The sequence below is a fragment of the Ovis canadensis genome, chromosome X (assembly GCF_042477335.2).
Source record: "Ovis canadensis isolate MfBH-ARS-UI-01 breed Bighorn chromosome X, ARS-UI_OviCan_v2, whole genome shotgun sequence".
NCBI lineage: Eukaryota > Metazoa > Chordata > Mammalia > Artiodactyla > Bovidae > Ovis > Ovis canadensis.
In genome coordinates, this window is record NC_091727.1 from 25,199,569 (window position 1) to 25,226,548 (window position 26,980).

Consider the following 26,980-nt stretch of genomic DNA (forward strand, 5'->3'; position numbering starts at 1 on the left):
TCTTGGTTCATGTACTGTTGAAGCCTTGCTTGAAGGATTTGATCATGACCTTACCAGCATGTGAAATGATTGCAGTTGTGTGGTAGTTTGAATATTCTTTTGCATTGCCCTTCTTTGCGATTGTAATGAAAGCTGACTTTTTCCAGTCCTGTGACCACTGCTTTGTTTTCCAAATTTTCTGGTATATTGAGTGTAGCACTTTAACAGCATCATCTTTTAGGAATTGAAATACCTCAGAAGTCAAGACCCACTTGACTTCACACTCCAGGATGTCTGGCTCTAGGTGAGTGATCATGCCATTGTGATTATGTCAGTCATTAACACTTTTTTGTGCAGTTCTTCTGTGTATTCTTGCCACCTCTTTTTAATATCTTCTACTTCTATTAGATCCATACCATTTCTGTCCTTTATTGTGCCCATCTTTGCATGAAATGTTCTCTTGATATCTCTGATTTTCTTGGAGTAATCTCTAGTCTTTCTCATTCTGTTGTTTTCCTCTATTTCTTTGCATTGTTCACTTAAGAAGGCTTTCTTATCTCTCCTTGCTATTCTTTGGAACTCTGCATTCAGATGGGTATATCTTTCCTTTTCTCCTTTGCCGTATGCTTCTCTTCTTTCCTCAGGTAAGTGTAAGGCCTCCTCAGACAACCTTTTTGCCTTTTTACATTTCTTTTTCTTAGGGAGTTATAAGCATTATTAAATTGTTTGCTGAGAATAGCTTTGTAATTAAACAAGTAAGATTTAAATATTTTACTATGGAATTTCTTCCTTAGGTTTAAAATTTTTTCTTGATGTATTAAAATTCAATGTGAAAATTCAAGGATCATATTTAATAATTATGAAATTAGTGAGAAAATAACTATATGATTGGAGTCTTATTTAATATATCATCATTCAGTGCATTCACATCCTATTTACTTTGATAAAACTCCTTCCCACTGCTTACGAACCAGGACAGTTGGAGTGGATTTTATTTGCTCTTATATCATTAAGGAAAATGAATTGGCCTTTGAATTCAGGTTCTAGTTCTTTAAGTGTTAAGGTAAGCATTAAACAGACTATAAAATATAAAAATCTCAAGTGTAATTTCTCAGGATACAGACATTATGGGTATTTTATGGGTATTTGAGAGTCAAAACTAACAAGCAGAGGATTGTATCATATGTAATAACAGCATCACATGCACATAATATAGAATTCTTTAAAATATGTTAAGTCACTGTTAGATTTTATGAAAACCAGTTTCATAAAGATGCTTTAAAAAGTCACAAAAAATTGATGAGGAGATGGATTTCAAATAGATACTGACTGCCATTAACCTATTCTGTGGTTTCTGACCCTGTGATTGTTCTCCTTTCTGTAGTTTATATTTCCAAGACGAATATCACATTCCCATGACCTGCGTTATTTCCCTGCACTCTGGTTTGTTTCCTTGTGTATTCTTGAATTAAAAATGATGCCACTATCATTTAAGAAAGGACGCTGTTGACTTGGAAAAGGAGTTTTATGGCTTCTGACGGTGTTGTGCTTGAGCATCTCTATAGCTTGTTTCATATTCTGCCATATGGTTTAGTTCTTCATAATTTCCTCACCCTCATTACTAAATTGTAAATTAATTTAAGGAAGATCCTGTGCTTTAAATCATTTTCCATCACCTGCCAAAAATGGCACTCTGATTTGCCTATAAAAGATGTTTGAATAGGATTTTCTTGACTTGTATGGCCGTAGATGGGGCTTCCGGATGGCTCAGTGGTAAAGAATCCTCCTGCTAATTCAGGAGACATGGGTTTGATTCCTTGGTTGGGAAGATCCCCTGATGAAGGAGATGGCAACCCACTCCAGTATTCTTGCCTGGGAAATCTCATGGACAGAGAAGCCTGGTGGGCTACAGTCCATGAGGCTGCAAAAGAATCAGTCATGACTTAGCCAGTAAACAACAACAGCAATGGCTGTAGATGCATTCAGCTGGCTGATGTTATTGTGGAGTGATTTCCTTTCTGGCCGATCATTTTTGTTAGCATTCTAATTGGCAATACACTTGCTATAGTGTGGGGCCCAAACCTCAGGCAATCATTACTTGTAAAAGAGGCTGTTGCACAATTTCGTGTGTGTGCTTTATAAATTTCCTCTTTCTTCCCTGCCTTATTCTGAGATGTTAAGGAGTGAAATATACAAAAACTGAAAACAATGTGGGTTTTGCATATATTTGTAATAAGAACAGGTAATGACATTTTTATATCCACAAATTGGATAATTAATTTCCAAGTTAGGCACAGTCTATTGCTTTCTTCCTTCTGTTCTTTCCCTCTTTCTCTTCTTTCTTCCTCCTTTCTCCTCCCCCATCCTTTTTCTTTCCACACCTTAGAATAGAACCTAAAGGGATAGGCAGATAAACTAATATGAATCATATATTTGAAAATTGAGAAATATTCTGTGCAAGTCATCAATAGGAACATGTGATGTGTACTGAGTTGGGAGAGAACGGTTTCTGAACATGATTACAAAAGGCCTAACTTAGATGATGTTCAGCCAATACTGGAAGGATGAAAAGGGCCTGGAGGCCTGTGCAGGCAGGATCATCTAGGTGAAAGGAATAGCATGTGCAAAATATATAGTAGAGAAGAATCAGTTTTGAAACTGAAAAGAGACCAAATATTTCTCTTCAGGTTTTATTTACATATACTCAATTGCTTAATGACAATTATTCTTGTTTCAAAAGGAAAGTGAACCATAATTTCTTGACCATATACTATGTGCCAGGCTCTTTTCCTGATGCTTTGCATTTCTAAATGAACATCTTATGAAGCCCTCATATTCTGGAGGCTTATCAGCAAACTCATCATCTTCCCATTTCTACATGCTTCTTTTGAAATTTCTTATATTGGTGAGCAACAGCTACCATCCACTCAGTTATCCAAGTTCCAATCGTAAAACTTCTTGTGGATCTTCATCTCCTACACCCAATTTGTCTGCATATTTATTCACTCTGCTCCACAATAAATTCTTGTCGTATCCATCTCCATCCCTTCTGCTACCATTCTCAGCAGATCCTACCCACAGTATTGAATGTCCTATTCACTGTTCTCTCCTCCTTAATTTTACCCTTTTTCAATCCATCCTCCAGCATCTCTCGAGAATGACCTTTTGAGAACAAATAGGACATCAGCTCTTTGCTCAAAATATGTCGTTGGCTTCTCATCACCTTTAGAGAAAAAAAAAAATTCCTTGGCATGACATACCGGTCTGTTCATCCTCTGGCCTTCACCTGCCTGATCAACCAAATTTTCTATAACTGCTCTTTCATATCCTCTCACAAACCTCTTGCCCAAGAGCATTCTTACACCTTCATGTCATTTACACGATTATTCTTTCCACCTAGGATGTCATCCTTATGTTAGTATCTCTAATATAAAGACCTATCTAAGTCCTTAAATTCTCAGCCCACGGTTATCTTCCTTGTGATGAGTTCCTTGTTTTTTCTCTAAGCGTTTTTGAACATCTTCCTCCTCTCTTCCCTCTACATATTATAATTACACTGATTACTATTCAAATGTAATGGTTTACAGGTCTGTATCCCTACAACCTGATAGACCCCTTGTTTGCAGGGTCTGTCTTTTTATCTTCATCTCCTCAGCCCTTGTGTCATCCTGAAGTACAGTAAATGCCTTGTAAATATTCATGGAATAACAGTCTGACCTTCTGACCTGACGAAATACCTCTCAGTCTTCTCAGCAGCTCCTCTCTGTCTTGCTAATGATAATCTGCGGCTTAGATGTCTTCAATTATTAGTAACTTGTAGACTTAGCATTTAGTATCAGGATTGTTTGATGGTAGGGTAATAACATCCTCCTTATCAGGGGCTGTTCCTTTATTGGTTGACTACACTTAACTAACAGATCCATAAAGACATTCTTTAGCTTAGTTTCAGGAGTTCTTGAACTTTGCTTGACCAAATCCGTCAGGCAGATCAGGATGGAAGCACATGGAATCAATAAGCAAGTTCCCGCTCATGTCTTCAATCCTTTCCACCTACTCTTAGTTCTGCCAGATTCTCACTCCTCCTGGATCCCAGGAGGCCACTGCAGGGAGGAAAACATCTTTTTAACTACTTGTCTCCCCTGCTCTTGCCCTTATTTATGAACAAGCAAAGCTATGGTGAAGTGGAGGCTGACAATAGAGACTCTAAATAAATAATTGTTAAAAATGTTACGGTGATATTTGAACCAAGTTTACAACATAGTGCTTTCCCACCATTATATTCCAGGTTTTCTAGGGTTATCACCTCAATAGAAAGAGAAGAATTTTTCAAGATTGATTTATTTTTGGCTGTGCTGAGTCTTTGCTGCTGCACGCAGGCTTTCTCCAGTTGTGGTGAGTGGGGGCCACTCTCTCGTTGTGGTGCACAGGCTTCTTATTGTGGGAGCTTCTCTTGTTGCTGAGCATGGGCTCTAGGGCATGCAGGCTTCAGTGGTTGTGGTGCACGGGCTCCAGAGCACTGACTTAGTAGTTGTGGTGCATGGGCTTAGTTGTCCATGTGGGATCCTCCCAGACCAGGGATCGAACCTGTGTCCCCTGCATTGGCAGGCAGATTCTTTACCACTGAGCCACTAGGGAAGCCCTGAGGAATTTCTTAACACAAGTAATACTATATCTATCTTAACTGAAGGAAATACTGAAGTCTTTAACTGGTCTTCAACCAGTGTCATTGAAGAATGTACAGTCTTGTCAAATATCCACCAGCTAAGAAAGTCCTCACTTTGCTTATTGAGAGGTGAAAATCAACAGCTAATTAATTCAAAAGTCCTCTGTTCTCAGAGATCTGAGAGCCTATCAATGACACAGCTATAATATTGGAAGCAGAGGGATCCTTGAAAGAACTTATATGGCTATTGACTATAAAACAGGACAACTACATGAAATCTGTCTAGTAAAGCTGTTACATGGGTGGTATTAACATTCACTGATTCCCCGTTCTTCTCTAAACGTCCAGAGGGATGTGTGTATGTGTGTGTGTGTGTGTGTGTGTGTGTGTATGTGTGTGTGTTTACAGCTTTCTTGTTGATACATCTGTCCATCCCATTACCATAAAGCATCCGTCAGATTAATGTTTTGAGGTTGCTTGAAATATAAGAAGTGAATAAAGTTGACTAGTATTAAATACAAAAGAGGCAAATAGAATTTAAGTAAAACAAAATCTGATTGTGCCAAAATGTGAGAGATGACAGTAAAACACACATGCCCACACACACATTTAAGGGTACATAGTAAGCTGTAGAAGGCTTGAAGGGAAATGGACTTAATTTATTTCATTTTGCTAGAACCACTGAAATAACAGGGATTTATAACAGTTTTAAATTCTTTCTCAAATCCTAACCTGAAACTTATTTTGTGATGCCAGGCAGGAAAATACCTCTTACTTCTGTGTATCATGATAATGACAGATTTAATAGACAGGATCTGTGTTGGAACTGGAACTTTCAGATAACAGTTACTTCAAAAATAGTATTTTTAAACTTAAAAAAAAAGTTTCTATACGTGAGCAAATTTTAGCCAATGTAGACATTAACAATCCTAACTATTAGGATTCAGGAAGTACCAGAAGGACTAGCTATGGTCTTAGAATCTCTATGGGAAAAGGACTCCATAAAGACATCTAAACTTTATTCCTAGAAAGTCCATAGCAGTATCAGCTGAGGGTTGCTTCAGTCTCTATTTTAAAAGTTTAAATGTAATTCCTACATGAATATTTCACTAGACTTAATGAATTGAAGCATCATGTTACTGGTTTAAATCAACAAATCCTCATTGAACGATCACAGTGTTTAACTGTCTGGACAGTGTAACCCTTCAGTGTTCTGTAAATCATTTTGTGCATGTGTACTCAGTCACTTAGTCATGTCCAACTCTTTGTAACCCCATGGACTGTAACCCACAAGGCTCCTCTGTCCATGGGGTTTTCCAGGCCAAGAATACTGCAGTGGGTTGCAATTCCCTTCTCCAGGGGATCTTCCCAACCCAGGGATCAAACCTGTGCATTGGCAGGCGGCAATTGGCAGCCCGTGCAGTGGCACTTTACCACTGAGCCACCGTTACTATTGGATAAAATAGTGGTTCTCAATTAGAATCTCTTAGATAACTTTTTAAAACTTTCCAGACCATATGTAATGTAATACAAATTCCTGGGGCTGAAACCCAGGCATCAGTGGTTCCTTGAGGTCCTTGGGTGATTCCTATGTGCATCCAAGTGTTGACAACCCCTTCTCTTTCCTTTATAATTTCTGCATATACTAATCTGATACCTCACTTTGGAAGTTCGCATTTACTGGGCATTGATGGCTTGGTTTACACTTTAATTTTAACACGTTGTTATATAAGGGATCAAAATTTGGTTTTATTTTTCTTCTCTAACATTGCCTCTGAAATAAGGAGAATAAAACATAGGAGGAAAAAAACCTTAGTCTGAAAGTTTACAGGCTGAATCTAAGATATGTACTAGATTGAGTTTAACTGTTATTCATCTGAAGTCTGAATTTTCTGCCCTGAAAATTCTGGGGAAAAAAATGAAGAATGAAAATAGTGTTAGAGGCAAATTGGAATGAGAACCCATAGTTTATACAGTTTGACATTATACTGCAAAAAAGTAAACTAATGCATTTATTTATCTCATCCATTTGTCAGTATGTGATAGAGGGATGAATCAGAAAAAGCTGTGAAAAAAGGAAGTGGAAATATAGCCAGACTTAATGGAATTGAAATAGGAGGCTTAAAAACCTCAGAAAGAAATGTTTACACTCAAAGTGCAGTGCTTTCCTCATCAATTTATGATCGCATGTTCTTAGCTTGCACTTAATGTAAAGAATGAGTGTAAATTCATGTCATAACCATTAAGTTTTCAGAACTTACAAAATAGAATGATCTAGGGGTTACCTACTACTCTGATGGAGCATTGGTTTCTTTCAGTCTTCATCAATGAATCTAGCTTTGCTAGTGTCCTTTTTAAAAGTTTAAACCTTGGAATATCTAAGTCAATTTTAGGGTGAATCCTACCAATTGTTTATAGAAAGGGTATATATCTTCATGGTAAAATGACTAAGAGCATAATTTTTTCCCTTATGTCTATGAATAATTTATTATTATTCAAGATGACTCATATAAAATAAGATTGAATTCCTTATTGTGTTCAGTTGGCCTGATTAAGCCTCTGCATGAGGAAAAATGAAATATGTGAGTCAGAATCTGGGTTAGTAACTTTAGTTTTTTTTCTTTGACATTTAGCATGTGAACTAAGTCTATGTCCTGTTTAGCACTGCCCTAGAACATGGAAGTTGTGTTTTTACAATTCATATCATCTCCCCATCAGGATTGTAACTATCCTAATATTAAAAAAGAATGTCTTTCCCACAAAATAGTATTTTATTTTGAATAGTTATAGGAGAAGTCTGTGTATTTGGAGAAAGGGCTTATATAATTCTGAAATTATCAGCAATAGAATCCACACACACACACATACTTGAAATGATACTGTGTAAACAATTTAGGTCAAATTGACATCAATATTTCAGTCATTTTGATCATTATTCTTCTTCACATGTGAGATACAAGAGATACATGTGAAAATATTTTGACTCTACTTTAAATAAGTTGATTTCTCGTTAAAATGTATTTGTTACTATAAAGTCAAAAAACTTTAAAAATTGACCACCTGGCCCTTGCCGACCTGGTCTCTGCCCTTGTCCCTGGGAGACTGACTGACATGCCTGCCATTCTAGCTCTCATTTACTCTTCGCCAATCTTAGTTTGATTTGCAAAGCTCCACAAACCATTCCGCCTCAGGCTTCGGCAAATGTTCCACATGGGAAACATTCTTCTCCACCTCTAGTTTCTTTTCTCACTTTTAAGAAACAAATTTGATCATAAGAGGAAGTCACTTCTTTGGAAAAGCATCCTTTGATCCCCAGAGTGGGTTTCTTTCCATTGTGTATGCTCTCCCTGCTGCCAGCACTTCTTCATAGCACTTGTCCAGGTGAAAGTATTCATGTGCTTACTCAACATCTTCTCCCACCTAGACTGAAGGTTCCATGAGGGAAGGGCTCTGCTACACAGGACATTTGTAAATAACAATATGAATGTTCTCTAACTGGTTTCAACTCCCTCCGCCATAAATGCAGGGTCTATGGAGATAAGGCCCTGATCTTTGTTATTCACTCCTCTGTTCTTAGCCCCTTGATATAGCATCTGGCTTATGGTATTTGTCCAAAAAATGATGGTTGAATGAGTGAGTGAATTTATGACTGAAACTCATTAACTTTTAATACGCAGAATTGTCTCTTTTATCTGTTTTGTCAAGTTTTAAAACTTTCATATAGCAGGTTTTTTAAAAAAATTTCTAGTTGTTTGGATATTTGCATATTAAGTATATTGAAGAGTCAAATCCCTTATGACTATACAGTGGAAGTGAGAAATAGATTTAAGGGACTAGATCTGATAGACAGAGTGCCTGAAGAACTAAGGACGGAGGTTCATGACATTGTACAGGAGACAGGGAGCAAGACCATCCCTATGGAAAAATGCAAAAAAGCAAAATGGCTGTCTGGGGAGGCCTTACAGATAGCTGTGAAAAGAAGGGAAGCAAAAAGCAAAGGAGAAAAGGAAAGATATAAGCATCTGAATGCAGAGTTCCAAAGAATAGCAAGAAGAGATAAGAAAGCCTTCTTCAGTGAACAATGCAAAGAAATAGAGGAAAACGATAGAATGGGAAAGACTAGAGATCTCTTCAAGAAAATTAGAGATATCAAGGGAATATTTCATGCAAAGATGGGCTCAATAAAGGACAGAAATGGTCTGGACCTAACAGAAGCAGAAGATATTAAGAAGAGGTGGCAAGAATACACAGAAGGACTGTACAAAAAAGATCTTCACGACCCAGATAATCAGGATGGTGTGATCACTCACCTAGATCCAGACATCCTGGAATGTGAAGTCAAGTGGACCTTAGGAACCATCACTATGAACAAAGCTAGTGGAGGTGATGGAATTCCAGTTCAGCTATTTCAAATCCTGAAAGATGATGCTGTGAAAGTGCTGCACTCAATATGCCAGCAAATTTGGAAAACTCAGCAGTGGCCACAGGACTGGAAAAGGTCAGTTTTCATTCCAATCCCAAAGAAAGGCAATGCCAAAGAATGCTCAAATTACCGCACAATTGCACTCATCTCACACACTAGTAAAGTAACGCTTAAAATTCTCAAAGCCAGGCTTCAGCAATACATGAACTGTGAACTTCCAGATGTTCAAGCTGGTTTTAGAAAAGGCACAGGAATCAGAGATCAAATTGCCAACATCTGCTGGATCATGGAAAAGGCAAGAGAATTCCAGAAAAACATCTATTTCTGCTTTATTGATTATGCCAAACCCTTTGACTATGTGGATCACAATAAACTGTGGAAAATTCTTCAAGAGATGGGAATACCAGACCGCCTGACCTGCCTCTTGAGAAATCTGTATGCAGGTCAGGAAGCAACAGTTAGAACTGGACATGGAACAACAGACTGGTTCCAAATAGGAAAAGGAGTACGTCAAGGCTGTATATTGTCACCCTGCTTATTTAACTTATATGCAGAGTACATCATGAGAAATGCTGGGCTGGAAGAAGCACAAACTGGAATCAAGATTGCTAGGAGAAATTTCAATAACCTCAGATATGCAGATGACACCACCCTTATGGCAGAAAGCGAAGAAAAACTAAAGAGTCTCTTGATGAAAGTGAAAGAGGAAAGTGAAAAAATTGGCTTAAAGCTCAACATTCAGAAAACTAAGATCACGGCATCCGGTCCCATCACTTCATGGGAAATAGATGGGGAAAGAATGGAAACAGTGTCGGACTTTATTTTGGGGGGCTCAAAAATCACTGCAGATGGTGATTGCAGCCATGAAATTAAAAGACACTTACTCCTTGGAAGGAAAGTTATGACCAACCTAGACAGCATATTGAAATAAGAGACATTACTTTGTCAACAAAGGTCCGTCTAGACAAGGCTATGGTTTTTCCAGTGGTCATATATGGATATGAGAGTTGGACTATAAAGAAAGTTGAGCAACAAAGGATTGATGCTTTTGAACTGTGGTGTTGGAGAAGACTTCTTGAGAGTCCCTTGGACTGCCAGGAGATCCAACCAGTCCATCCTGAAGGAGTACAGTCCTGGGTAGGACTGATGTTGAAACTGAAACTCCAATACTTTGGCCACCTGATGTGAAGAGCTGAGTCATTTGAAAAGACCCTGATGCTGGGAAAGATTGAGGGCAGGAGGAGAAGGGGACAACAGAGGATGAGATGGTTGGATGGCATCACCGACTCAATGGACATGGGTTTGGGTGGACTCCAGGAGTGATGATGGACAGGGAGGCCTGGCATGCTGTGGTTCATGGGGTAGCAAAGAGTCAGACACCACTGAGTGACTGAACTGAACTGATATTGAAGAGACACTTGCAATTCATGTCAACTTTCAATCTATGAATATCTTTTGTAAAACCAAGAGTGGATAACATAATTTATAAGCATGAATGCTTCATTAATTATGAATTGTGATTGCAACAACAGCTCAGTAGAAAAATATGTTTGTATATTTGTTCAATAATTAATAGTAATAGAAAGTCAGGATTTGAGAGCTGGAGCATCCATCAGTTGAATTTAGCACAACCAGGAGATGTTAAAATAAATACTTGCAAATGATAAGTGATTTACCCAAAGTCATAAAGATAAGTTAATAGTAGAAGAAAATTTTAAGTCCAGTTCTTCACTTCTTTTTATATTGGACAATACTGGGTTGTTATGCCCTTCTCCAGGGGATCTTCCCAGCCCAGGGATTGAACACTAGTCTCCTGTGTCTCCTGCATTGGCAGGTGGATTCTTTTCCACGGAGTACCGGGGAAGCAATAACCATGCTCAGTAGGGGCCAAAATCATAATGTTTGAGGAGGTTTGAGGAAATACTAAGATAATTGCAAAATTAGTACAAGGGGTTTGGAATCAAATACCTCAAAATCTCTTGGACATGGATTGTAATGGAATGTCTCTTGGACATTCTAGCACATCTGCCTCTGATTTTCTTCCTACTGAGAAAAGGGAACTTATGCAGACAGCACGTTGAGGGGGACAAATAAAATCTCTAACAAGATTTGCTTGGGCACTGGGTCAGACAATCTGAAGATGTCCAAGATCACTAACCTTAAAGGAAATTTAAGTTATTTGGAGAATGCCATAATCTGAAACACTGAGACACAGTTCTGAGAGAACTATGGATTCTTGGCTTTCAGGCAATGCATTTGTTTAAGACTAAATGTGCAGGCTATACCACAGAACATCAAATCACCTTGGAGCTGCTGCCTTGGCACTGGCCCGACAGCTAATAGAGACAGGCTTGCATTTTCTCCTGAAGTCTTCTATCTTCTTTTAGTGTCGTTGAATGAGGGCCGCTGGAGTGTCAGAGAAAATATTTATTGCTCTTCCATATGTCACCGCTCTCCTGCCAGTGACATGTGTACTCATCAGTCAAACGGAAACTACCCACCATGTTTGATTTACTGCAGTTGAAGGAGATCTGTTTGTGGGTTCCTATAACATAAACCATTTTGCTAGAGATTAATGCTCTGATTTGCATGCAGCTCGTGGGGGTTACATCATTAGTTTTCATGATATATCAGGACTAAATGTAAGAAATGCAACTCTTTTTCCTCTGTGGGGTCCTGCTCTTTTCCTTTCCCCACCCTCACCTTTTCATTAACTTTCCTCTTGTTGTTCAGTAAAGCATTGTTTACTTTGTGTTTTCTCAGGACCTGGTAGAAGATTAAATGATTAAGTTTTAGCGATACAGAAACCATGAATAAAGTCCCCCTTGAGAAGATAGAAAATGAATAGCAACAAACTTCTAATCTTGCCAATGGACTTTCAGCAAACATATGCTGATGAACCTGCAGAAAAAGGAAATTGACTTTTCTTACTGACATCTCTGTTCCATTTATATTCTGTGAGACATGTGGAGTAGGAAGGTTTTCACAGCTTTCAGAGTTGCTCAGTTTGAAGAAAGTTTTCTAATATACTATAATTCTACTGCATAGATTTCAAAATCTGTACTAAGTGACATTTCTGTGCTCTGAGTCAAGAAAGTTCTATAGGTGCATAATTGAATCTACTTTGATGGCCACACCTGATGGCCACATTGCTCTCTGGGATGATGGTAAATTAAATGACTACAGAGCCTTGCAGCTCTAGAAGTGGGAAAAAAGCCACTGAACTATTTTTTCCATATCCCCACATCTCCAAGAAAGCCCCTGAAGCATATAAAAATCTGTTAGTGCTCCTCCAAAGAGAATATTTCTCTAAGTAAAATAAGAAAGAATTTTGTTGTAATATACAAAAGGGGACTCTTGCATTTTTCAAAATATAGCTAATATAAAGATGTCATAGAGTTTAAGTTAGGCGAGGGAATGATGAGGATCTTGAACTTGTATCTATAACAGATACTCTAAGTATTTAGACATGAGAGGGGATATCCATGATCAGAATGTCTCCAGTGGTCTAACAATATTTCACTGCCTGACTTCACACACGTATATATTGAACTTACTACTGACACCAGACTAAGCGCCACCATCATATGTCCAATGAACCATGTACTAAACAAGCTGTCTGTTAGGGCTCCACAAATGTTATTCTTGTTGACATAGGTCTTTACCTGAATTTTTTACCTCTTGCATGTACCACCTATGGAATCTTAAGTAACCTTGCTTGAAATCTCTGGTAACGAATTAGGTCCTAGGGTGTTGTGTGTGATTCTAGACGTTTTCTCAGTCATCTTCAGTATATTCTGTTTTGCCTTAGGCCATCAGGAATTGGCTTACAACCAGTATATTGTTTAGACAATAGGCAGTGAAGGAGTGTTTAAGTGCTTGTTATCTTGAGTAGGACATACACAGAGTTCAAATTCCAACTTCATGGTTATTATCTGGGTGATTTTGAATAAAGTATTCAATCTTTCTAATCCTCTGTTTCTTCTAAGATTTGGTTGATAAAATATGTGAAACAACAAAGTCTCTGGCAGCTAGAAATTGCTAATAAACAGTAGCTATTGTTATTGTTATTAATAATATTTAGCTCTCTAGAAATTTCCCAGTGGCAGACCATAACTGCTGTTTGAGCCCCCTCTCACCTGTTTGAATGCAAATGGGAAATGAGAGACTTGAGGGCAAGATGGAGAGACTATTTACTTGGTGAATCAGAGTGTAGGTACTTTTTTCAAATTTGTTGGGAGCAATCCACATGGGCCAGAAAGGAAGCTTAGGGAACATCTACTAGGAAGCCTGAGGTACAGACTAGAATACTGGGCGTGTGAAATTTCACTACTGTGTGTTGGAAATGGAGATATGTTAATCAAAATGACCCGAGTGAGCCACCGTCTTGCTGGGAGACCTACCACCACTATTGCAAGGAGTTTGGGGTAGAGTGTATGTAGCTGGGTGTGTCTTGAGGGTGGGCACTGTATCATTCTGCTTTTTGGCCTTCTCTGAAATTTATTCTACCAATAGTTCATTAAGAATAAAGTGGCCAATGCCACTTGAACAGTGCTCTAAGTGGGAAATTCACTCCCTCTCCAATTTTCTGACAATGTATATATATATATATATAAAACAAAGAAGAAAGATGATATTGATAAAAATTTGATATTGATAAAAAAAATTTCCCCAGAATTTTCTACTGGAAAAGTGAATAATTTTGTATTAGCTCAGTTATTTATTCTGGAGAGTGTGCAATAGCTTTTTTTTAAAAAAGCTTTCTATGTATATTACCTTTTCAATCATGATAATTATGGAATCATTGAATACATATTTCATTTATAGTGGTGACACATTTCAGAGTTTTATGTGTGATCCTATTTATTCTGTTTGTTTTTACTTCCCTATTCTCTCATTATACTTTCTTCACAGCTGTGAAACAAATACATGTACAATGGTAATAGTTTGTCACCCTCTTACAGATATTTTACCAAGAAACAAACAAAAAATGCCCCTGGAAATATCATAGAGAAGCATAGCAAGCATTTTAATATAAGCAGCAGGAATTCCTTTGGACTACACAATCCTTTTCATAAGAATGTCCACTGAATAATTTAAATATATATGGAAACTAACCTTCAGCCTAAAACTTAGGTGATCAAGATTGCAATCTTAAAGTAAGTTTTATGTCGCATGTCCACTTTCTAAGCTACACATACACAAGGTCACACAGTCATACACACAGCTGGGGCTTATATTCTAATTTCCCCCTCCTTTCTCTGCTGTTTTTGAGAGATTATCCTCTTCTATTTTGGAGAGATTAAACTATTAGGGTTAAATAGGTGTCTTAGAAATAGACTACCTCACTAATTATGATTAAAATCTTTAACCGTTCCAACTCTGAAGGCTTTATTTAGTTTGATCTCTTTTTCTGTTTCACTAGCTTTTATGTTAAGAGTTTCTCATCATTCCAAGGGTATGTTTAATGCTCTTGTGAACCAATGAATTAAATTCTCCTGTAGCTTCTGACTACATTTAGGTATTTCCTTCAGAACAGCATGCTGTGGTCACGAGGGGGACTGTGTACCAGAGAGATGGACTGGGTTCCATCACCTGTGTAAATGTTCCTCACTATTTGAATAACTCAGAGGGAAATGTAGGGGTTTTGATGGACTGTACAGTGGTACGTGGGTGTGTATGTCTTGAGATGGTTTGATGTGTGTCCTAGCAGTGGTGACAGTGCCATTTTTCATTTTACATGGTTTAAACCTAAACCCATATGAAATACAGCTATTTATCCAGTGCTGCCTTGATGAAGGAAAGGAAGTTCCTTACTTCATGAGCCACCTCTCTTTTGTATTGTATTCTGAACAAATTGGCTCTCTTAAACCATTAAGAAGTTCTTGTTGAAAAAAATAAAAATGAAGTAAAATGAATTTTTCACCTATGACTTATGACTTGGGCTTATAAGATTTAAAATATTTTAACAAACTTCCAGTTATAAAATAAATAGAGATGTGTTGTATACCATGATGGTTATAGTTAGTAATGCTGTGTTGTATATTTGAAAATAGCTGAGAGAAATAGACCTTAAATTTTCTCATAATGTAACTGTATGGTGACAGATGTTAATTAGACTTAGTGTAGTGATCATTTTGCAATATATAGATAAATTGAATCATTATATTGTGTACCTGAAACTAATATAATATTATATTAGTCAATTATACCTCAATAAAAAAGGTAAGATAAGCATATAAAAATATTGTAAATGTTTTCCAGTTAGTCTTTCTTGATTCTTGGCAGAACTGCTTTCAGATCTGTTCATGTAAATGGAGATCCCTGATTTCAATACTATCTTCATGAAAGGGTTTGTTTTTCCAAGGGTCTCACCATGATTCTCAGGGGAATTGAATTTTACACATTTCCCTCAAGTCTCCTTCTCATTATTCCCTGTCTATTAATACTATAGGATTCCACCATGTAATTTTAGGCTATTTCTGGTTTCTTACTTCCCTAATTTGAAACTTGTGTTGATACCCAGCCAGGTCTTAATTCTTTCTTTGTTTCCAGAATCCAGATCATGTCAATAGATTCAGTTTTTGTCAGGCCTGTTCCTTGGCCACTTACCTCCCTTATTCTAGCCTCCCAAAGGTGAGAATTTACCATTTAAATCAATAGTAAGTGAAGTGAAAGTCGCTCAGTCATGTCCAACTCTTTGCGACTACATAGTCCATGGACTTCTCCAGGCCAGAATACTGGAGTGGGTAGCCTTTCTCTTCTCCAGGAGATCTTTCCAACCCAGGGATCGAACCCAGGTCTCCCATACTGCAGGTGGATTCTTTACCAACTGAGCTATCAGAGAAGCCCCCAGTATTAAAGGTTGTGGTAAAACCTGGATTTGCTGTGAATCTGGCTTGCTGTAAATCTATACAAAGTTTTCTGTGTAGTCCCTTTTGTAATAGAGAAAGTTAAGGTCTTTTTCAGTGCCATCCATTCATTGATCCATCTACTCATCAAAAAGAAAAGATCTTCTTATAATCATTTTATTTACTCTGTAAATAATAGCCAAGGCGCACATACATATATACACGTGCAAGCATATCATCTAAAGCTTATATAGTATGAACCTGGGATGAATAACTCTTTCTGATTGTTCTGTACACTCTGACATTAAGTGTGCTTTAAGTTGATGTTTATTGATAATACTCTTAAAAACTGAAAAGTGAACAAGATTTTTGTCATGAAAGATGGTGCATTATCTTCCTAAATTGAAAGCATTGACTTCTCAGTTGGAAGTCAGTGACACTTGGACCAGTTTTTTAACAGATTGTAGGATTAAATCTTACAAGTAGATTTATTTCTCTGTGGATAAAACAAATAAGAATGTGCTATTCAGTCTCTCACTTTTCAGTTTTATGGGCCTGCTAGGCAATTATTCATGGATTAGGGAAAAGGCAAGCTAAATAAAATAAATTCTTCAATTGTTACCAGTACTTTAATTGATACCAAGTATATTCAAAAGTATCCAGTGATGGGAAAATACGTTTGAAGTGCTAAAGGAGATAGGATGATACAAGTAAAGTAAATCTTTTTTCAAATGCAAAGGAAAGTTGAAGGGCTAAAAGATAAAAAGGAATCAAAGCCAAGAAGAATAGGACCAACAACAGGACCAGATCAAATTTCTAAATTATATTACTACAGGTGAATTGATCTATTTCACATGGGAGGTGAAAGTGCTCAATATGCACACAGGGCTGGGAAATGTGGCTGTCTGCACCAGAAAGACTGGAAAACTTTATGACTCATGGGGAATTAGGTAGAAAACACAGAGAAATCTTATCTTAATAAAGAGGGATAATAAAACCTAGCTGGAGCTCTGCTCTGGTCCTGCCAAACAAGTCTTAAAAAGAAAATCTGAAAAAAAAATCAAACTATTCCAAGAACTTAATGGCATCCTGTAGCAAAGATGAAAAATATTATAGGTATAGAAGAATATCCAGCACCCAAAAAGGTAAAACTCAAATTATCTATAATACAATCAAAATTTACCAAGCATGCAAAGTGGTACGAAAATAAGACCCATGATGAGATAAATCAAAACTGACCCTGAATTGACACAGATATCTGCCGTATTAGTATGCACATATATGTGATTGGTAGATGTCCTTTTAGATGACATTCTATGCCTTTCAGTGAGTCAGTTCAGTCACTCAGTCGTGTCCAACTCTTTGCGACCCCATGGACTGCAGCACGCTAGGCTTCTCTGTCCATCACCAATTCCCGGAGCTTGCTCAAATTCATGTTCATCGAATCAGTGATGCCACCCAACCATCTCATCCTCTGTCATCCCCTTCTCCTCCTGCCTTCAATCTTTCCTAGCATCAGGGTCTTTTCCAAGTAGTCCATTCTTCACATCAGGTGGTCAAAGTATTGGAGTTTCAGCTTCAGCATCAGTCCTTCCAATGAATATTCAGGACTGACTTCCTTTAGAATTGACTGGTTTGATCTCCTTACAGTCCAAGAGACTCTCAAGAGTCTTCTCCAACACCACAGTTCAAAAGCATCAATTCTTTGGTGCTCAGGTTTCTTTATATTCCAACTCTCACATACATATATGACTACTGGAAAAACCATAGCTTTGACTAGATGGACCTTTGTCAGCAAAGTAGTGTCTCTGCTTTTTTATATGCTATTTAGGTTTGTCACAGCTTTTTTTCCCAAAGAGCAAGTGTTTTTTAATTTCATGGCTGCAATCACCATCTGCAGTGATTTTGGAGCCCCGAAAAATAAAGTCAGGCACTGTTTCCACTGTTTCCCCATCTATTTGCCACAAAGTGAAGGAACCAGATGCCATGATCTTAGTTTTTAGAATGTTGAGTTTCAAGCCAAATTTTTCATTCTCCTCTTTCACTTTCATCAAGAGGCTCTTTAGTTCTTCACTTTCTGCCATAAGGGTGGTGTCATCTGCATATCTGCGGTTATTGATATTTCTTCTGGCAATCTTGATTCCAGCTTTTGATTCCAATCTTGATTCTATGCCTTTCAGTTCAGTTCAGTTGCTCAGTCGTGTCCGACTCTTTGTGACCCCATGAATTGCAGCCTGCCAGGCCTCCCTGTCTATCACCAACTCCCGGAATTCACTCAAACACATGTCCATCAAGTCGGTGATGCCATCCAGCCATCTCATCCTCTGTCGTCCCCTTCTCCTCCTGCCCCCAATCCCTCCCAGCATCAGGGTCTTTTCCAATGAGTCAGCTCTTCACATGAGGTGGCCAAACTATTGGAGTTTCAGTTTTAGCATCAGTCCTTCCAATGAACACCTAGCACTGATCTCCTTTAGGATGGACTGGTTGGACCTCCTTGCAGTCCAAGGGACTCTCAAGAGTCTTCTCCAACACCACAGTTCAAAAGCATCAATTCTCAGTGCTCATCTTTCTTCACAATTCAACTCTCACATCTATACATGACCTCTGGAAAAGACATAGCCTTGACTAGATGGACATTTGTTGGCAAAGTAATGTCTCTGCTTTTGAATATGCTATCTAGGTTGGTCATAACTTTCCTTCCAAGGAGTAAGTGTCTTTTAATTTCATGGCTGCAATCACCATCCGCAGTGATTTTGGAGCCCCCCCCCCAAATAAAGTCTGACACTACTTCCACTGTTTCCCTATCTATTTCCCATGAAGTGATGGGACCAGATGCCATGATCTTCATTTTCTGAATGTTGAGCTTTAAGCCAACTTTTTCACTCTCCTTTTTCACCTTCATCAAGAGGCTTTTTAGTTCCTCTTCACTTTCCACCATAAGGGTGGTGTCATTTGCATGTCTGAGGTTATTGATATTTCTCCCGGCAATCTTGATTCCAGCTTCTGCTTCTTCCAGCCCAGTGTTTCTCATGATGTACTCTGCATAAAGGTAAATAAGCAGGGTGACAATATACAGCCTTGACGTACTCCTTTTCCTTTTGGAACCAGTCTATTGTTCCATGTCCAGTTCTAACTGTAGCTTCCTGACCTGCATACAGGTTTCTCAAGAGGCAGGTCAGGTGGTCTGGTATTCCCATCTCTTTCAGAATTTTCCACAGTTTATTGTGATCCACACAGTCAAAGGCTTTGGCATAGTCAGTAAAGCACCATCATATACATGTGCCAACAGTAACTGAATATACTGAGTCTTAGTTATCTGAGGGCTGATCATCAAAGGCTCCTCTTTAGGTATTCTATAGAAAAACAAAAGTCATTGCAATATTAAAATATCTGTGAATGAATAAGGAATTACACATATATGGCCTTCATTATGTTGAAGTATATTCTTTCTATATCAGTTTGTTGAGAGATTTTTATCACAAGTAGGTGTTGAATCTTGTCAAATGCCTTTTCTGCATTAGATGATCATATGATTTTTATCTCATTTTATTAATGTGTTAGAGCACATATACTTATGTACATATAGTTATGTACATATATCACACCATCCTTGCATCCCAGGATGACTCCTCCTTGATCATAATGTACAATCTTTTAGATGTATTGTTGAATTAGATATGCTAGTATTTTGTTGACAATCTTTGCATCTATATACAACAGGGATATTGGCTTGTGAGGTTTTTCTTGTTGTTGTTGCTTGTGATGTTTTCCTGTAGTGTTCTTATGTGGCTTTGGTATCAGGGTACAATACATTGGGGAGTATTTCCTCCTCTTCAGTTTTTTTTTTTTGAAGAGTTTGAGAAGGATAGACAGTTCTAATAATTTAGCAATGTATACATCTGTCAAATTGTTATGTTTTATATCTTCAACTTACATAGTGCTATATGCCAATTATATCTCAAAACTGGTGGAAAGAGAGTTATGCCATTGTCTCTTACCCCACAAATCCTTCTCTGCTTAACACTAGTGTCTCTTAGGTTAGTCTTCTCCTCACTGTCATCAACTTCAAAAGATATACTGAAATCACAATTCAAAACAACCACAAAAGCTCTTTAGAAATGAATGACTTGAATAAGGATTAATAGAGTATACTGAAAATAAGGATAAAGCTCTCAAATATTTCTATATATTATGAGGAGTCAAGGGGCAGTTTTGAACCTTCCACATATACTATGATTTTAATTTAATTTTGACAACTTCTGTTATATTTTTGTGTGTCATGGTATACTTTCTATATTTTTTCCTTTCTCTCTTTTTGGATTTTTGTTGGATTTACTGAATTTGTCTGTTTCTTTCCTTCTTCTGGGTTTTCAAATTTTAATTTTTTATTCTATCCCAATTTTCTAATATTCTAATTTTTATATTTCTGTGATTTGCTCTTAAATTTTCAAATATTTAACTTATGATTTTCCAATAAATCTGTATTTAAAACTTTACAGCAAACAAGACAAATACAACATGGTTAAATTATTGTCCACTTTTTCCCCTTATCATTTAAAATTCTAATGCAGTCATTATTTAGAATTTAAGTTCTAGATTTTTATAAGTATGATATTTTACAATAAATTCTTAAGTTTAACAGTTAGTTCCTGATATATATTTTTTTACTTTGTTTACCATTACTTCTTTTTCTCATCCCTTATTTCTAATTTTCTTTTCTTTTTTGTTGGAATACATCTTTTATTTGCTCTTTCAGAATGTGTTCTTTAATGGTAATAATTTTGAGTTATTTATTTTTTTTGTATTTAAAACCTTTTATTTTGTATTGGGGTATAGCTGATTAACAATGTTGCGGTAGTTTCAGGTTGACGGTGAGGGGACCTCAGCCATACATATACGTGTATCCATTCTCCCCTCAATCCCCCAAACCCTGTCCCATCCAGGCTGGGACATAACACTGAGCAGAGTTCAATGTGCTATACAATAGGTCTTTGTTGGTTATCCATTATAAATATAGCAATGTGTATATGACCTTCCCAAAGTCCCTAACTATCCCTTCTCCCTGGCAACCATAAGTTCATTTTCTAAGTTTGTGAGTTCTTTCTGTTTTGTAAATAAGGTGATTTGTATAATTTATTTTTAGATTCCACATATAAGGGATGTTATATGATATTTCTCCTTATCTGACTCTTACTTCACTCAGTATCACATTCTCTAGGTCCGTCCATGTTGCTGCAAATGGCATTATTTCATTCTTTTTAATGTCTGAGTTAATATTCCATTGTATATATGTACCACATCTTCATCCATTCCTCGATGGACATTTAAGTTGCTTCTGTATCTTGGCTATTGTAAACAGTGCTGCAATGAACATTGGGATGCATGTATCGTTTCGGATCATGTTTTTCTCTGGGTATATGCCCAGAAATGGGATTGTAGGATCATATGATAGCTCTCTTTTTAGTTTATTAAGGCACCTCCAGACTGTTCAGTTTTGGTTTCTTGAATGTATTAAATGTTTTTCTTTCTCTCACTCTTTAATGACCGTGTTCAAAGTTTTTCTCTTTTTTATCTCTTCTAATTTTAAGCTTTCTTCACAGACTTTTGTTTCAAATACTTCTGATTAGAAGCTTGATGTCAATTTTTTAAACATTTTATAAGTAATCTGGCTTTTCCTTGTAACTTCTGTCTGAAGTTACACTTTAATGTGCCTAGGTATGGGTTTTAAAATCCTGCTTTACAGTGTAAGTTTTGGTTGTTTCAATGCCAAATATAGTGAATATTTTCAGCTCAGAGAAATTCCTAAGCATTTTATTTTCTCTCACAATTCTTTCTTGTCTTTTTGGAAGTCCCACTAGATGGACATTGAAGGCTCTGAATTCATTCTGTGTTCTACTTAGCATTTTTTTCCCCATCCTTGTTAGTACATTATCACTTGCTGTATATTTTTGGATGACTCTGAGTCTTGTTTTCTAGAGTTTTAATTCAATATTTCATCATGTAAAATCCTTAATCCTGTGTATATATAATCATTGCATGTTACTGCATATTCTTATTTCAATGTAATTGAATATGGATGAAGATATTTGATTGACTCTGGACATGTATTGGGCTACATTTCTAGGCCTGTGCTCTTAAGTTTCCTTACCATTCTGCATGTTCTTTCTCTTTGTTTATCAGCCAACCAGATACACAGCCATTAGATGGTTAGAGACTGGATCCATGAGTCACCACCTGAAGGAGAACCTCCTGACCAGAACTCTGCATGAGAAAAATAAACATTGATTGGGTGAGCTACTGAGATTTGGGTGGGGGTTACTTCCTAAAACAATTAGTGTTCTTTAACTAATGCAGATATTATACCAAAATATCTATTATAATGCTGACATTTCATAGTACTAGATAAAAGATCTAGTAAAAATCTAACATAGTCTTACTTGCATCTCATTTCTTCTCATCTCATGGTTTCAAACTTCACTGTCTTATCAAGAACAATGCAAAGTTTGTCTACTTATCTGTGCCTTTACTGTAATTATCATTGTTATCATTCAGCACCCCAACACAATTCATTACTCATTATAAGTTTTCAGTAGCTACTTTAAAAATTAAGTAAGTCCTCCTTGGTGGCTCAGACAGTAAAGCGTCTGCCTGCAATGTGGGAGACCCGGGTTCGATTCCCAGGTCGGGAAGATCCCCCGGAGAAGGAAATGGCAATCCACTCCAGCACTCTTGCCTGGAAAATCCCACGGATGGAGAAGCCTGATAGGCTACAGTCCATGGGGTCGCAAAGAGTCGGACACGACTGAGCGACTTCACTTCTTCACTTCATTCTCTATCTTAGGAATAGATTCCTAGACTTATATATATAAAATCAGTATTTCAAAAGATTTCCTTCATTTGGAATTTGAGCTTTTGTCACATTGTACATGTCACATACTTTTTAAAGGTACTCAAATTTTTAAAAAAAATGAACTCTCACCTTTTGAATTGTCCATAGTATGAAATTTCAATGTCCTATAAGTTAGGTCAAGGTGACAAAACATTTAAACATACTTGTTGATCAAAATCATACTTATTCTAGTTCACATTTAATATGCTGCAAAATATACAGCAAAATTCATACCATAAAATATACTAAGTAGAGTGATCAATATCATAAAAATGCTAATGAACAGTACAATGATATTGGGTGATTATAACAATATCTGTATTGGACAGGATAGACTGCCACAGCAGAGGGAGAGAGAGCTGGGAGGTCACACTTTCTCTTACTAAGTAACTTACCTCTTGTCACCTTACACTTCATTGGTTGGAGCTATTTCCATGGCCACACCTACTTCAAGACAGCTGGGAAGTCAGCCTCCCATGAGTCAAAGGAGGAGAGGAGAATCAGTTATGGGTGAGTACTAACAACGTGTCCAAAATAACTAAATTTATTGAATACACAGCATACATTATTATGTGTAACTTTCAAAGCTACTTATATTGTACCTACTTTTTAAAAATTACATATTTATTTATTTATTGAATTGGGGCATGTGGTATCTTTTTGTTGCATTATGTGAACTCTTAGTTGCAATATGTGGGATCTAGTTCCCTGACCGAGGATTGAACCCAGGTCCCCTGCATTGGGAGCGTGGAGTCTTAGCTGCTGGACCAGCAGGTAAGTCTCTGTACCTGCTTTTAATATTGCCACTTTACAGATGATAAAACTGAACAGTAAAATGTTAAATGACTCACATATAGTCTGAATTATCAAAACCATGTCTGTGTTAATTTAAGGACCATGTTTTAATTCTACCTCCCAACAATAGATAGTTATTTATGTTGGTATTTTCCAAACTGATGGATTTCCCAATTATCAGAGACATTTTAGGGGGATTGAAATGACCAAACTAACTCCCTATTTATACCTTTTCCAGCCCCCATGGTTGAGTCAGGGACCAGAGCCCTCAGGTTCAAGCCCCTCTTCTGCTGACTGTGAGACTAATCTTTATGTTAGGACAGACTGGAGCAAGAGAATACACACCACCAACAGGGTCTGCCCTGTGCAAACTCTGCTCTTCTAAGGAGTATTGTTTTGTTTTGTTTTGTTTTGTTTTCATGTGTCCAAACATCTTGCTTCCACTGTAAGTCTAAACAATATGGCCTGTGCTGGCTGTCCAACCTGGGCTTAATTCCAGGTTCTAACACTTACTAGCTATATGACTTTGGAAAAATTACTTTACATTTCCAGATTCTGTATTTTTCACCTGTAAAGTGAAAGCAACAATGATTATTATTGTTGTTAAAGCTGACATTTGTTGGGTACTTACTATATTGCTTCCACTGTGCTAAGTGCTTTAAGATGAGTTATCTTATTTAATCCCCTCCTCATTTCCCTGAAATAGGTACTGTTAATCTGCATATATTGTACATAAGAAATTACATAAAACGCCCACAATTAAATAGCTAATAACTGACATAAGAGTCAAACCTAGAATTCACTAACTCCAGAACCATAGTCATTGCTTCTAAAAAGTATTTATTTTTATTAACATTAAAATTATATATATGTTTACTTATTTCCTCCCATTGCCCCCGGTCACTTGATTTTGTTCAGAAATTTTTTTTGTTTAAATTTGTACTAGTTCAACTGTACTCAAGCCGCAAGATTAAGACCCAGTCTGGTATCCCACTGTAGCATCTTGCTTGCTTCCCATGAACACAGTCCATTTTCTGAGTCCCTCCATCACTTATAAGGATTTTATAGCTCTTTATCCACTGGATTGAATGTCTAGGTATCTCCTGCCTTGAACATCTCCCTTTACAACCTTTTTTTGTTTTTATTGAAGAATAGTTGAACTACAATGTTGTATAACTTACCGTGGTACAGCAAAGTGACTCAATTATACACGTATATACATTCTTTTTCATATTCTTTTCCAGTATGGCTTATCACAGGACATTAAATATAGTTCCCTGTGGTATATAATAGGTATATAAGGTATATAAACTCCTTGTTGTTTATCTATTCTGTATATACTAGTTTGCATTTTCTCAACCCAAACTCCAAATCCAACCTGCTCCACTTTGCTTCCCCCTGGCAATCGCTTATTTGTTCTCTATGTCCCTACTTTTGTTGGAGAAGGAAATGGCAATCCACACCAGCATTCTTGCCTGGAAAATCCCATGGACAGAGGAGCCTGCCGGCTACAGTTCATGGGGTCGCAAGAGTTGGACACGACTTGGCGACTAAACCACTACCACCACTTCTGTTTCATAGATAGGTTCATTTTATCATATTTTAGATTCCACATATAAGTGATATCATATGGTATTTATCTTTCTGCCTTAATTCACTTGGTATTATAATCTCTAGATCCACCCATGTTGCTGAAAATGGCATTGTTTCATTCTTTTTTTTATGGTGGAATAGTATTCCATTTTATACGTGCACCACATCATCTTTGTCTGCTTATCTATTGATAGGCATTTAGGTTGTTTCCATGTCTTGTTATTGTGAATAGTGCTGCTATGAACATAGGGTTGCAGGCATCTCTTTGAATTATAGTTTTGTCTGGATATATGTCCAGGGGTGGGACTGCTTGATCATTTTATAATTCTATTTTTAGTTTTCTGAGAAACCTCCATGATGTTTTCCACAGTGGCTGCAACAACTTACATTCCTACGAACAGTGTAGGAGGGTTCACTTTATCCACACCCTCCCCAGCATCTGTTATTTGTAGATTTTTAAAATGATGACCTTTCTAACTGGTGTGAGATTGTACCTCATTGTAGTTTTGATTTGCATTTGTCTGTAATAATTAGTGATGGTGAGCATCTTTTCCCTTGTCTATTGGCCATCTGTATCTTCTTTGGTAAAATGTGTCATTAGGTCTTCTGCCCACTTTACTATTGGGTTGTTGTTCTTGTTGTGTTTTATGAGCTGTTTATATATTTTGGAAATTGAGCCCTTCTTGGTCACATTGTTGGCAAGTATTTTCTCCCATTCTGTTGGTTGTCTTTTCATTTTATTTATGGTTCCTTTGTTGTGAAAACACTTGTAAGTTTAATTTGGTCCCATTTGTTTTCACTTTTATTTCTATTGCTTTGGAAGACAGCCCTAAGAAAACATTGGTACTATTTACATCAGAGAATGCTTTGCCTATTTTCTCTTCTAGGAGTTTTATAGTACCATGTGTTATGTTTAAGTCTTTAACTCATTTTGAGTTTAGTTTTGTGTATGGTTCAAAGGTATGTTCTGACTTCATTGATTAACATGCAGTGTTCATCTTACCCAATGCCACTGACTGAAGAGACTTTCTTTTTCCCATTGTACTATATATTCCTGCCTCCTTTGTCAAGGATTAATTGACTGTAAGTATGTGGCTTTATTTCTGGGCTTTCTTTTCTGTTCCATTGATCTCTATGTCTGTTTTTGTGCCAATACCACACTGTTTTGATTACTGTAGCTTTGTATTATTGTCTGAAGTCTGGGATGGTTATGTTTCCTTCTTTGTTGTTTTTCTTCAGGATTGCTCTGGCAACTCTGGGTCTTTTATGGTTCCATATGAATTTTAGGATTGTTTGTTCTAGTTCTGTAAATGGGCAATTTGACAGGTTATATTCCCAATCTTTACTTGGCTGATTATTATGCTCTCCATTGTCATTCAGTGATATTTTCTGTTTTAAACATATCCATCCAAATAAACATTTACTAAATTCCAACTAAGAAGGATACTCGTAAATCAGAGACATATCCTGCTGTCAGTGAGCTCACACACTAGTTCAAGAGATAGGATGTGTGTAGAAATAACTATAGTGCAAGTAGGAAGTAAATTAATGCCTTTAGAGAGGCATAGGTATCTGTGTGGTTGTTCAGAGAAAGAATAGTGGAGTTCTTTGAGTGCCTAAGATATACCAGATACTGTCACATGTCTTACTTCAATTCCTCATAACTCCATGAAGAAAGCATTGTCATACCTATTTTTCCAACTAAGGAAATTGAGGCACACAATTATGAAGTCATTTGCCCTAGAACATTGCACAGCTTGGACACAGTGCTCAATTGGTCTGAATAC